Source organism: Lampris incognitus, chromosome 7, assembly GCF_029633865.1.
Source record: "Lampris incognitus isolate fLamInc1 chromosome 7, fLamInc1.hap2, whole genome shotgun sequence".
In the NCBI taxonomy this organism is placed as follows: Eukaryota; Metazoa; Chordata; class Actinopteri; order Lampriformes; family Lampridae; genus Lampris; species Lampris incognitus.
The window spans coordinates 59,661,963-59,676,466 of NC_079217.1; positions in this window are offsets into that span (position 1 = coordinate 59,661,963).

The window sequence follows — 14,504 nt, forward strand, 5'->3', positions numbered from 1 at the left end:
CTACCTAGCAGAGTTGGACCAGTACCACCCACTACATAGAGAGGTAAGATTTTCTGCTGGTTCTGGTATTGGACAATTACCTCTGCGACCCCTAACACCTTTATGCTTTCCCCTGTGTAAGTCTTTAATTTAATTGCTGATGGCTTTAATTAAGGCTTTTTTGCATTTGTCCACTGCACTTTAAATTTTGACTCATTCATCAAAGTGATGCTACATCCAGTGTCCAGCTCAAATTCCACCATTTTCCCATTGATTTGCATGTCCACTGTAAAGGGTTTCACTTCTGCGTGGCTACTTTGTACGCTGTACATTGAAAACGCCTGTTCCGAGCCCTCTGATTCGTCTGAATCAACTGTGACATGATGTGAGCGGCTGCTGTGGCCTCTGCCCTGCGCATTGCTACGGTGCCTTCGATCTCTGTTCGTTTTAGCTTCACTGCGCTTTTTCTTGTTTCTACACGCCCGCGCAATGTGGCCCATCATTCCACACGAATGGCATTTTTCTTGTTTAAATCGGCAATCCGACGGTGCATGTTTGCCTTTGCAACGGTAACAGTCTTTCATTTCACCCTCTGCGCGGTTCTCAGTTCTCCTTTGCGATGCCAGTAGCTCGCTACTGTGTTCCCCTATTCTATTGCCTGCCGCTTTCCCCTGCAAATCTTGAGCATGTTTTTCGGCGGACTCCATGGCTATAGCTGTTTTAAGTGCGTACTCAAATGCGAGATTGGTTTCCGACAATAACCTCCTCTGAATGCGTTCGTTGTTTATTCCGCATACAAGCCGATCACGGAGCATTTGTAAAAGCGTTTGTCCGCAATTGCAGTCTTGAGCTAATCTCTGTAGCTCTGCCACAGACTCAGCAACAGACTCGTTTAGTTGGGCTTTCTCATGCGCGAATCCAATTTAAAGCGCTGTACGGTTTCGCTGGGTTTTGGGTTAAAGTGGTATTTAAACAACGTCACTAACTGTCACAGCCCCTCTCCCTTGACACCTGCTGACCCCCCCTTCACCCCGGCACACCAGCTGGCCATCAAAGCAATCGCCCAGCTGGCCATCAAAGCAATAGCCCTCTCTCCCTTGACACCTGCTGACCCCTCCTTCTCCCTGGCACACCAGCTGGCCGTCAAAGCAATCGCCCTCTCTCCCTTGACACCTGCTGACCCCCCCTTCACCCCGGCACACCAGCTGGCCATCAAAGCAATCGCCCTCACCCTTAAAAAGCCTCCACTGTGGACCAGTCTTCGCTGGAATGTAGCCATTCATGGACTTCTGCCTGCCAGTCTACCTGCCACTGAGCCAACTCCTGCTCTACCCCTGGGATCGGCCACTTCAATAAAGACTTGATTTCTTCCCTTACCTAGTTGTCCCATCTGCTTTTGGGTTCTTTCCAGATACATGACAGTAACTCTTGGAAAGTGTGTTCTCCTGGCTTATCAGGGCTTAGTAAACTGCGCATCAGACGATACGTTTGTGCACCGACAACACTTATGAGAACTGACTTCTGTTTGGCTGCATCCTCTGTTACGTTTGCGATAAAAAAAATGTTTCACAACCTCACAGTATTCTTCCCAGGTTTGAACATTTTGATCAAACGCTCCCAGAGCTCCTATTGTCCCGGCCATTTTCAATAAAGTTAACTTTTGTTTCTTCCTCCCCCCTCGTTCTTCCAGGAAAAAAAAACCCTCACCCACACGCTCCTCTCGTACAAGCAGCGCTGTCCGGCTCGAACCTCGTCGCCAAATATGTAGTATCCTGACTACATGAAACAAGCACACACACAAGATTTGTTTACTTATATATTGATGAAAACTTCAGGAGCATTATACAGCACAGCCACCTCGGCAGGCATTCATTACACAACAGAACTACATCCGGGGGAAAGGTCCTAGGTAATAATGGGTAAACCAATTTACTGCTACTGCCACCTAGTGGACATACAGGTAAGTGGATCTGGTTTATTACACAAGTTACTACATGGCTGCAGATATTATAGCTGACCTAGTGTTGCAGGTTTTAACCTCTTTATACAATTCCCGATGTTTAGAAAACTGCCTATGTTCTCCCTTTACTGAAAGGCGGTAATCACATGGTGTTGAATAACTACAGACCCATTTACAAGCTCTCTGTTTTAGGTAAGGTCCTTGAAAGGCTGGTGAATGACGGGATCAAGGAATACATGGGCTTGAACAACATTTTATCTCCCCACCAGTCTGGTTTTAGGAAGAAGAACAGTACAGTCATTGCTGCCATGAAAGTAGTAAATGATATTGTGGAAGCCTTGGATGCCGATAACTGTTGTACTGCACTTTTTATTGATTTGTCCAAGCCATTTGATACTGTTGGCCATGGCATGTAATGCCAGAGATTATCAGATATAGCAATGTCAGACCAAGCATGTTGTTTGGTTTTCAAATTACCTCACCAACCGTAAACAATGTGTGCAGTTCAGTGGTATTTCCTTCAACTTTCTTAATATCACCAAAGGTGTGCCACAAGGTTCAGTTCTAGGACCCACCCCTTCAATATTTATGTAAATGACGTGGGTCAAAATATTAACGTTTCTGTACATCTTTATGCTTATTGTATATTGTTGTACAAGCACTGTTGCCCTGACATTTGGACATCTGCAGTCTGCATTTGATGCTATTTAGTCACATCTGTTCCATCTCAGACTAGGGTTAGATGCAGACAAATTCAAGGCAATGAGATTGTGACCACCTACAAATATTTAGGGATTACGATTGATTAAAGTCTTTCTTTTAAATTTCAGAATGATTACCTTCTAAGGAAATTTAAATTGGGCTTCTTTTTAGGAACAAATCCTGTTTTTACTTTAATGCTAGGAAACAGCTTGTTGCTGCCACTTTCTTGCCTTTCCTAGCTCGCTCTCTTTCATCTGTTCGATGGTGTCTATCACAGAGCTCTGAGAATCATAACCAAGTCCTCAAACACCATTGTAGTCTGTATTATTTAGTTAATTTGACATCATTATCCATGCGCAGAACTTTGCACTGGTATAAATTCATTTATAAATCCATCCTTGGACTGCTGCACACTTATTAACCACTTACATGTCATGTAAAGAGTGCTGCCATAGTTTATGCTACCAGGGCTTCTTCATCGCCCTCGCCATTCCCTCAGTCCATACAGAATTTGGTAAAAAGTCCTTCTCCTACCCTGCCCCATCAACCTGGAACACACTACAGCAGCAACTGAAGCTGTCCAACATGATTCTCCCAGGGGATTTTACACTACTTTTATGACATCTGAAGAGAACATCCTTGGGGGTTTACTTTTGTACATAGTATTTAACATCTGACTACCAATCTGACTACCATTTTGGCACTTTTGCACTTATCAATTTTATGATTTGTGTTCTATTTTTGTCTCTGTATTGATTGTCCTGTCTGTCTGTAACTTGTTTGTTTGTTGTGTTACTACCGTTGTTTTGACCAGATTTCTTGAGAATGAGACCCCATGTTTCAATGAGATTACCTGTCAAAATAAAGGTTTAGAAAATGGTTGACTGGACTGCCACCCACGTTACTACAAAATGACATCAGTCTGGGTGGGTTACTTGATATTTTGTATTTTCTTATTCTTAAATGACAAAATTTTGTGGTTCATTGTTGCCGACCTGCCGCCTGATGTCACGCCCAGTGCTACCTTTCATAACAGTTGTGCCAACAGCTGTCAGGGCAATACAGGAGGCGCCGTCACAGCTGGCTGGGAGTGGGCACATGATGTCCGCTGTTCCATATTCAAAATCAAAGTGGTCCTGGTGGACATCCACATAGCCATCTGAGACATGGAGTTGCTCCTGGCAACAGATATAGCAGCGGTATGCTACAGCCTCACTCCTTAACACCACAGCTATAACACGGACCTGGACGATAGGGAAAATGGAAAATCAAGATGTTTAATTTGAAATTTGATTGATGAAAGGTATGAAGAAGGTTTTATTACTTTTATTTGTTTTACTTTATCTATTGGAAACATTAATTCCTCAAGATTTCAGTTTAAGTTTGTGAAAAAATAATCTTATTTACGGTGCCACAAGTGCAACCCAGCCACGGGGAATGCACAAACCAGTGCACTCTTCGTGCTGGTCCCAAGCCTGGAAAAATGAAGAGGGTTGTGTCAGGAAGGGAAACCGGCATAAAACCGGGTTACCAATGACTGCCACTGGTACTGTTGACCAGCAGGGTGCTGGTGGAAACTATGGTACTGTTGAGCGAAGGAGAAAGGGGAAGGTGTGTCCAGAGGCAGTGGGAGAAGAGGAAGGGTAGGATGTGGAGGTGAGAGTCGGATATTTGAATGTTGGGACTATGACTGGTAAAGGGAGAGGGCTGGCTGATATGATGGAGAGAAAGAAGGTAGCTATACTGTGTGTGCAAGAGACTAGGTGGAAGAGGTGGAAGGCAAGGAACATTGGAGGTGAGTTCAAACAGTTCTACCATTGTGTGGATGGAGGGAGAAATGTGGTAGCGGTAATCCTGAAGGAAGAGTATGTCAAGAGTGTGTTGGAGGGGCGTCCAGGTAGCATAGCGGTCTATTCTGTTGCCTACCAACACAGGTATCATCAATTCGAATCCCTATGTTACCTTTGGCTTGGTCGGGCATCCCTACAGACACAATTGGCTGTGTCTTTGGGTGGGAAGCCAGATGTGGGTATGTGTTCTGGTCGCTACACTAGCGCCTCCTCTGGTCGGTCAGGGAGCCTGTTCAGGGGGAAAGGGGGAACTGGGGGGAATAGCTTCATCCTCCCCCGTGTTATGTCCCCCTGGCAAAACTCCTCACTGTCAGGTGAAAAGAAGTGGCTGGCAACTCCACATGTATCGGAGGAGGCAGGTGGTAGTCTGCAGCCGTCCCCGGATCGGTAGAGGAGCTGGAGCAGCAACTGGGACCGCTCGGAAGAGTGGGGTAATTGGCCAGAAACAATTGGGGAGAAAGGGGGGGGGGCGGAGATGAAGAGAGTGTCAGGCAGAGTGATGAGTATGAAGCTGGAAATCGAAGAGATGATGATGAATGTTGTCAGTGCATATGTCCCACAGGTTGGGTGTGAGATGGAAGAGAAAGAAGAATTCCGGACTGAGCTGGATGAAGTGGTGGAGAGTGTGTACCCAAGGAGGAGAGAGTGGTGATTTGAACAGACTTCAATGGGCATGTTGGTGAAGGGAACGAAGGTGGTGAGGAGGTATGGTGTAAGTATAGCGTCAACGAGAGGAATGTGGGAGGACAGATGGTGGTGGATTTTGCCAAAAATAGTAGAAATTGCTGAGGTGAGTACATATTTCAAGAAGAGGGAAGAACACAGGGTGACGTATAAGAGTGGCGGAAAGTGCACACAAGTCGACTATATCTTCTGCAGGAGGTGTAATCTGAAAGAGATTGGAGACTGCAAGGTGGTGACAGTAGAGTATATAGCTAGGCAGCATCGGATGGTAGTATGTAGGATGACTTTGGAGATCAAGAAGAAGAGAGTGAAGGCAGAGCCAATGATCAAATGGTAGAATGTGAAGAAGGGAGACTGTTGTGTGGAGTTCAGGGAGGAGTTAAAACAGGCAGGTGGTAGTGAAGAGTTGCCCGATGGCTGGGAAATACTGGGAGACAGCTAGGAAGGTACTTGGTAGTGGGATGAGGAAGTACAGTAAAGTATACAGAGGAAGAGGTTGGCGAAGAAGAAGTGGTAGAGAGCAGGTGGAGGAATGCCTGGAGAGGTGGGGTATGCACTAAGATTTTCATTGGGAGTGATGAAGATGGACAGGATTAGGAGTGAATATATTAGAGGGACAGCTCAGGTTGGACGGTTTGGAGACAAATTGAGAGGCGAGATTGGGATGGTTTGGACATGTACTGATGAGAGATGCTGGGTATATTGAGAGAAGGATGCTGAATATGGAGCTGCAAGGCAAGAGGAAAAAGAGGAAGGCCAAAGAGGAAGGCCAAAGAGGAGGTTTATAGATGTTGTGAGGGAGGACATGCAGGTGGTTGGCGTGACAGAGGAAGAAGCAGAGGACAGGAAGAGATGGAAACGGACGATCCGCTGTGGGGACCCCTAACGGGAGTACCCAGAAGTAGAAGGAGAAGAAGAAGACAGTGCCACAAGTGCATGTATCTTTAGTTTGGGGGTCTGAGTTGGAATTGAACCCTTAAACCTAGAAATTCCCTACACATTGAACTACAGATTTGAATACAGGAATTGAACTCCCAACCCTGACTGTGTTAGTGCTTTGCTTTTGTGTTAGTGCTTTTGATTTGCTTTTTTCTGGATAACTGACCTCTTTCTTGTTGGTGCGATGCTCCAGGTACGCCGACACCAGCAGTGTCTGTGTCCCATTGACCTCCAGCAGGGGCACCGTATGTTTATGTGGGGCTGAATGGGTAAAAAGCATTGAAGTGGAAAAAAGAAGACAATCCGAGATTAAACAGTAGAAAACAATAAAACAAATACGGTTATAGTCTTAGTGTAATCTGTAAAAATTTGCCTCACAGCAAAATAAGTCTACCCTGAATCAATCCCACATTAATATCTGTCAAATAACTTGTTAACCTAACTCGTTGGCTAACCCAAGGCAACGTTCAAAACAACATAAAACCCATGCTAATGCTAACAGGAAATGTGTATGTAGTGTTTACACTGTGTAGTATGTGGATTTTGTGTACCTGAGTATCAAGCCTCAAGAATGGCTCAATGCAAACAATGACCTTTCACCTGTCTAATCCCTCGAGCTCTCCCTCTCTCAACAAACTGGCACACTCTCACGCAAACAATAACTCCATCGAAATATAGAGCTAATTCGAAGCAAAGATTTGAAAAGTTGAAAAAAATTAAAAAGACAACGTGTATTTCCATTAGGTTTTACATACAAACAATCTTCCTGTACGAGAGAGACATTTCCAACTATGCGATGGCACCGTCACTGAATACTATAGAATCATGAAGTGCCAGTGACGTCAGATATACCACGATAATGTAAGACGGGAACAGGCAGACAGCTGAGCATCAACATCTCATCTGAGTTGATGTGCCAACTAGTGTACACTGGGATACAGCTGCAGGCGCTGGTGTATTTTACCGCAGTTGTTTATAGTTGGATGAAACTCTTCTTTTTTTGTGTGGATCCCCCTCCCCATCCCTCGCCGATTGTCTCTTGCTAATTACCCCACTCTTCCGAGTCGTCCCGGTCGCTGCTCCACCCCCCTCTGCTGATCCGGGGACGGCTGCAGACTACCACGTCTACTTCCATACATGTGGAGTCGCCAGCCGCTTCTTCTCACCTGACAGTGAGGAGTCAGGTGAGAAGGCACCCCAACCGACCAGAGGAGGCGCTAGTGCAGCGACCAGGACACATACCCACATCCGGCTTCCCACCTGCAGACACGGCCATTTTTGTCTGTAGGGACGCCCGACCAGGTCGGAAGTAACACGGGGATTCGAACCGGTGATCCTTGTGTTGGTAGGCAATGGAATAGACAGCCACACCACTCGGACGCCCTAGTCAAGTCAACAAATCAATTTTATCTGTATAGCCCAATATCACAAATTACAAATTTGCCTCAAGGGGATTTACAGAAACACAACATCCTCTCCGTAGACCCTGACACCGGATAAGGAACAACTCGCTAAAAAACACTTTAACAGGGAGAAAAACTAGAAAGAAACCTCAGGGAGAGCAACACAGGAGGGATCTCTCTCTCCAAAGACCGACAACGTGCAACGGAAGTTGTGTTAACACAATTTACTCAATACAACACTGAAAGAGGATAACGCAATTATCATGGAATTATAAAATATATGAAGAATATGATGAGGAGGATGCCAAGTAGTGTCCAAACGCCATCGGAACAGCCCAGGACCCGAGCCACGTGACCAGCATCACCATGGGGGGAAAAAGCCCTAGCTGAACCATTTTGTATAGCAGAATAAGATGATGGTAACATGACATGATGCTCCCTGTGCTCCGTGTTCTGATGCTTTAGTCGTTTTAATTTAATAGTCCTCATCCCAGTGGGTGAAGAGGCGTTCTGTCTTTTTCATGTTTCATGTGATTCCACAACCCATGATGATAAATCCAGCTCTACACCTTTCAGCCAAATTACTTCTTCTCTGATGAGCATGCTAGCTATATAAGCTAGTATGCTAAAACAGCCCACTGTGAAAACACAGTGCATTGAACTTTAACCAGTCTGACCCAAAATTAGGTAATTTTGACAATAGCAAAATTACACTCAAAATATTGCAGTGCACCTGGAATGACAGAAATGTTGGCAAATGACAAGAGATAGGGAGAGAGCTAAGGGGCAGAAGAGGTTTTAGTTCTGTCGTCACAAGAGCACGTCAGAACGGCCAGAAGAGGAAGAGCTACATAAGAATTAGATTTCAGATTTCTAAAACGTCCCTCTCAGACATGGAAAAGTACTTAAGAAGACATGGCAGGGCTGAAAAGTTTCCCAAGGTTGAGTTTACCTGATGATGCTCGTCCATATTCTGTGTGTTGGTCGGACTGAAATAGGATCTGAGCCAGCCAGGGTCTGTAGAACGGTACACATCAACACACTCATGTACAAGCACACACATGAAAGCCTCTTCATTTGACTTTGTATTCTTACAACAAATTTGTTGTCTGCATTTAACTCATCCAATTGTATAGGAGCAGTGGGAAACTGCAGCGCCCGGGGACCAACTCTAGTTCTTTCTATTGCCTTGCTCAGGGGCAAAGGCAGGAATATTGACACTAACATGCATGTCTTTTTGATGGTGGAAGGAAACCGGAGCACCCGCAGGAAATCCACGCAGACACGGGCAGAACATGCAAACGCCACACAAAGGACCTGTGATGGCCTGGGGTTCGAACCCAGGACCTTCTTGCTGTGAGGCAACAGTGCTAACCACTGGGTCGCCATGCTGCCGCATGCACTTAGTTCTAACACTAACCAGAGTTCATGTCCACCATCTGTGTGTTTGTGTGGGCGTGCAGATGGTACCATTTATACAAAGATCCAACAAAGACCTCAAAGGCAGAACTGGTGGAAGATGTCTCCAGGTCACAACAGCATTAACAGTGGATGAAGGCTGCAACAGAGGGCGGTCCCCAATCGTCTTGGTTCTCCATGCCATTGGACTCTGGCCACCCCCTGTCAAGGACTGTGTGGTGGCTGCAGGCGCATCAGTCGCTCCACATACAAAGCTGTCACACCCAGGCGTCCTCCCCTTATGCGGCTCCAGGATCAGCCTCTATACCCATCTGAGGACCCAGAGGGAGGATGGTCAAACTCGATGCCGAGTGGCCGCCAATGATGACGATGACCATTTATATAGGAGCCATTTATGTAGTCAAATTTATTTATATAGCCAAATTCACTAGGTAGTCATGAAGGGCTGCACAACCAGAACAATATATTTTGGGGCAGCACAATGTCCAAATGGTCAGCACTGTTGCCTCACAGCAACAAGGTCCTGGGTTCGAACCCCAGGCTGTCTCAGGTCCGTTCTGTGTGGAGTTTGCATGTTCTCCCCATGACTGCGCGGGTTTCCTCTAGGTGCTCCGGTGTCCTCCCACCATCCAAGAGACATGCATGTTAGGATTAATACTCCTGCCTGTGCCCCTGAGCAAGGCAATAGGACCTGGAGTTGGTCCCCGGGTGCTGCAGCTGCCCACTGCTCCTATACAATAGGATGGGTTAAATGCAGAAAACAAATTTAATTGCTAGCATGGTAGCTGGAAATGTAGTTAGGTGGATGTGACTGATGTTTCATGTATACTGCAGTGCTGTATTTAAAGGAAAGAGATTGTGGTTATTGTCAAGCCTTATTTCCCGAATGAGTGATATCCTCAAATCTAGTAATGTGCTAGTGGAGTACATTAAGGAATTATTTGGTTGTGGGATCATATGCCCATGTATGGTTGTTTGTTTCCGTTTGTATTTTCAGATACCACAGACATCTATATACTTTGTACCCCTCTCCAAGTGCCAAGATAAAGTTTGCAAGCTATTATCTGCTTCCATGTCCACTCCTTAATCTGAGTCCCACTGTAGATGGATATCCACCTATAACACATTTCTTCCTGTCCTCTGTCACACCAGCCACCTGCATGTCCTCCCTCACCACATCCATAAACCTCCTCTTTGGTCTTCCTCTTCTCCTCTTCCCTGGCTGCTCCATATTCAGCATCCTTCTCCCACTATACCCAGCATCTCTCCTCCACACATGTCCAAACCATCTCAACCTTGCCTCTCTTGCTTTGTCTCCAAACCGTCCAACCTGAGCTGTCCCTCTAATATATTCGTTCCTAATCCTGTCCTTCTTCATCTCTCCCAATAAAAATCTTATCTTCACCTCTGCCACCTCCAGCTCCACCTCCTGTCTTTTCATCAGTGCCACTGTCTCCAAACCATATAACATAGCTGGTCTCACAACCGTCTTGTAAACCTTCCCTTTAACTCTTGCTGGTACCCTTCTGTCACAAATCACTCCTGATACTCCTCTCCACCCACTCCACCCTGCCTGCACTCTCTTCACCTCTCTCCTGCACTCCTCGTTACTTTGGACAGTTGATCCCAAGTATTTAAACTCAACTGCCTTCGTCACCTCTACTCCTTGCATCCTCACGATTCCGCTGTCCTCCCTCTCATTCACGCATATGTATTCCGTCTTGCTCCTACTGACTTTCATTCCTCTTCTCTCCAGTGTATACCTCCATCTCTCAACCCGCTCCTTACTGACGCTACAGGTCACAATGTCATCCGTGAACATCATAGTCCACGGAGACTCCTGCCTGATCTCGTCCGTCAACTGTCCATCACCATTGCAAACACAAAAGGGCTCAGAGCCGATCCTTGATGTAATCCCACCTCCACCTTGAACCCATCTGTCATTCAAACCACACACCTCACCACTGTCACACTGCCCTCATACACATCCTGCACCACTCCTACATACTTCTCTGCAACTCCCGACTTACTCATACAATACCACACCTCCTCTCTTGGCATCTGTTACGTTTCCCGTTAAAGGTCCAGGAGATGAGGGGAAGTAACAAAGAAAATAAAAGTATCCCGGGGGAATAAGAAAGGTGGGAGGCGGAACCAGGTGTAAAAACAGATTAACAAAATTAACTCTTAGTCAAACTACAGAATAAACAGGTAACTAAAGATGCTGGCTCTTAACTAACCAGGCTTTAACCAAAACTCAGATCAAACCAAACCGAAACAAGAACACTAATAAGTTTCACCCTCCTTCTCAAGGAGTCTAGACACAAGAGCTTGCTCTCTGGTTGGCAACAATGGCCCACTGGCCGTCTCTCTCACTCTAGCTGCCAACAATGGCCCACTGGCCCTGTTGGGTGTCTCTCTCCAAGTTACTATATACCCAGCTGATGAGGAATTGGGGTCACCTGGGCTCAATCAGCAGTTCCATAGGAGGCGGGGCATTACTTGGAGAGGGAAAATTAGACACACGGCACTAGGGCCGTAACACCCCCTCCCATAAGTACAAACCCTAGGTTTGTATATATGAGAGGGTAATCACATACACAACACACGGCATTGGGGCCGTAACACACCCTCTCATAAATACAAACCCTAGGTTTGTCTACAAGAGGGTAATCGCATACACAACACACGGCACTGGGGCCGTAACACCCCCTCCCATAAATACAAACCCTAGGTTTGTCTACAAGAGGGTAACTGCAACACACGGTACTGGGGCCGTAACACCCCCTCCCATAAATATAAACCCTAGGTTTGTCTACAAGAGGGTAATCGCATACACAACACACGGCACTGGGGCTGTAACACCCCCTCCCATAAATACAAACCCTAGGTTGGCATTCAAGAGGGTAATCCTCTTCACTCCCTTGGAAGTTGGCTTCATTCTTCCCCCTGAGCAAGGCATCCTCCTGTTGTTTCGCTATTGAAAGCTTCTTGTTGAGGATGTCGACCTGCTCCTTTACAGAGCGAATCTTCCTCAGGGCCTCTTCGTCAGCCATCTTCTTGCCTTCTCTTCGCTCCCTCTCTTCCAGGTCCTTCAGCCCCAGCTCCTCTGCCTCGGTCTTCTCAGCCGCCATGAGCTGGACTTTGTCCCTCTGCTCCTTGGGTGCTGAGCGGTACATATCAAGCAGCAGCTTCAACTCCCGCTGAGACTTCTGGGCTTCTTCGAGTTCTACATGGACAAACTTCAGCAGCTCCATATCTTTACTCCTCTGATTCGCCAGCTCCAAACGAAGCTGCTCTGCCTCAACCCGCATTGCATGGCACTGGCGTGTGAGGTCAGCGACGGCAGACTCGAGGTGTGCAATTCTCACCTCCTGCTTCCTGGGCTGGTTTAGGTCCTCCCCATTCCCTCTCACCTGGGACACGGCCGCCCGCCGACTGCGGTTCTGCCGCTTACATTTTAAGGCCTCACAATGGGCAACCAAATGTCCAGGCATATGGCAGAAAAAACACAGTTTCTCCACTTTAGGTTTTGGAGGGGTACCAACACGTGAAGCTTGAGTAACTGGCAAGTTAGCATTTCGTGAGTCGTCGCTGCAGGGGAAGGAAATATTACGCGGTACAAAGATGTTTTTATGTGGGAGCGCGAATTCGTCCGCCAACACTGCTGCCTGATGCAGAGTAGACACTTTTTGTTCATTCAAATAAGTGACAATGCGGTCAGGCACACAGTTTTTAAAATCCTCCAACACCATCAGCTCTTTTAAGGACGCCAAGTCGTGGACCTTGCAAGCCGAACACCATCGTTCAAAGAGAAGGCTTTTCCCCCGCGCAAAGTCAGTATACATCTGATTTGGGCTTTTCCTGAGGCCTCTGAAACGTTGTCGCTACGCCTCTGGCACTAACTCATATGCCCGCAGAATGGCACTTTTGAGTTTTTCATAGACAATGCTATCCGCGGTGGGAAGTGAGGCGCAAGCTTCCAGAGCTTTCCCAGTTAGTTTACACTGGAGCAATATAGCCCAGGCATCCTGCGGCCAGCTCAAAGCGGCGGCTATGCGCTCAAACGCACCGAAGTAGGTTTCAACTTCGGCCTCACGGAACACAGGGACCAACGTGATGTTTTTGCTCACATCAAAAGCAGCGGTAGAGCTTGGTGTCGGCAACTCACTCGTAACAGCCGAGCCAGGTCCTAACTGCAGCTCTAACTGTCGCATTGTGACGGCTGTCTCTGCCTCCAACTTCCTCAACTCCAACTTCCTACGAAGCTGAAGTTCCCTTTCCTCTTTTTCCAACTGGAGACGAGCAAGACGGACTTGTAACCGCACATCCAGTTTAGAACCAGGCGTGGACTCTACGGAGAAAGGTTCGAAGGGGGGTAGGGTAACCGGTTTCTTCTGTGTCACACCACGGGAACCCGGAGTAAAACTAACCGGTATTTGCTCAGCCGGCTCCTCTGCCGGAGAATCAGGGCGGCTGTCAGCCGAGAACAATGCGGCTTCTCTACGAGGCGCCGGTAAGCTAAGAACCCCTCCAACAATCAGTGCATCTATAAGCGCAGCTTTCAGGTCCCTTTTAGAAAGAGAACCTGAGATGGAGATGCCATAATGCAGCGCAATATCACATAGCTCTTTTTTCCTACAATCATCCAGCTGAGCTAATGTAGGATTAGCTGTAAATTCACACAAATCAAACGTAGCCATAGTTGAGGACACCACAACACCACGTACAGGCCTCAGCTACCGCCACTCAACCTCACACCTTCAAAAGGTCACATCCACCAGTGGCAAATTACGGCAAACTGAAATTAGACGTATGGCTAGCCCAACAAACAAACTTCCCCCATTCCTACCTGGTTGAAGCTTCGCCTATCTGTCTTCTCGGAGCGTGCCGGGCTAGAGGCGGCTTTAAAGGCTGAACTTCGGCGGCCTGAGCCCCGAAAAGCCTACCCCCGCCAGGGAGCGTTGTCCCCGCCCAGGATTACTCCTAAAACAAGAAAGGCAAAATAACAAGAGTGTCTGATGGAAGGACTGATCACAGCCAGCTGGACACTCCCCTATTCTAACCAGGGATGCTGCCTGAGACACCAACCGAAGTGCAATATTCACCGCGCCCGCCACCGGAGACAAGCTGCACACAGCAACAATTAACACACACCAGGAATCCACCTCCTTACTGTCTTATTCACACGAGCCCCCAATTGTTACGTTCCCCGTTAAAGGTCCAGGGGATGAGGGGAAGTAACAAAGAAAATAAAAGTATCCCGGGGGAATAAGAAAGGTGGGAGGCGGAACCAGGTGTAAAAACAGATTTATTAACAAAATGAACTCTTAGTCAAACTACAGAATAAACAGGCAACTAAAGATGCTGGCTCTTAACTAACCAGGCTTTAACCAAAACTCAGATCAAACCAAACCGAAACACAAATAAGTTTCACCCCCCTTCTCAAGGAATCTAGACACAAGCGCTTGCTCTCTGGTTGGCAACAATGGCCCACTGGCCCTGTTGGGTGTCTCTCTCCAAGTTATATACCCAGCTAATGAGGAATTGGGGTCACCCGGGCTCAAT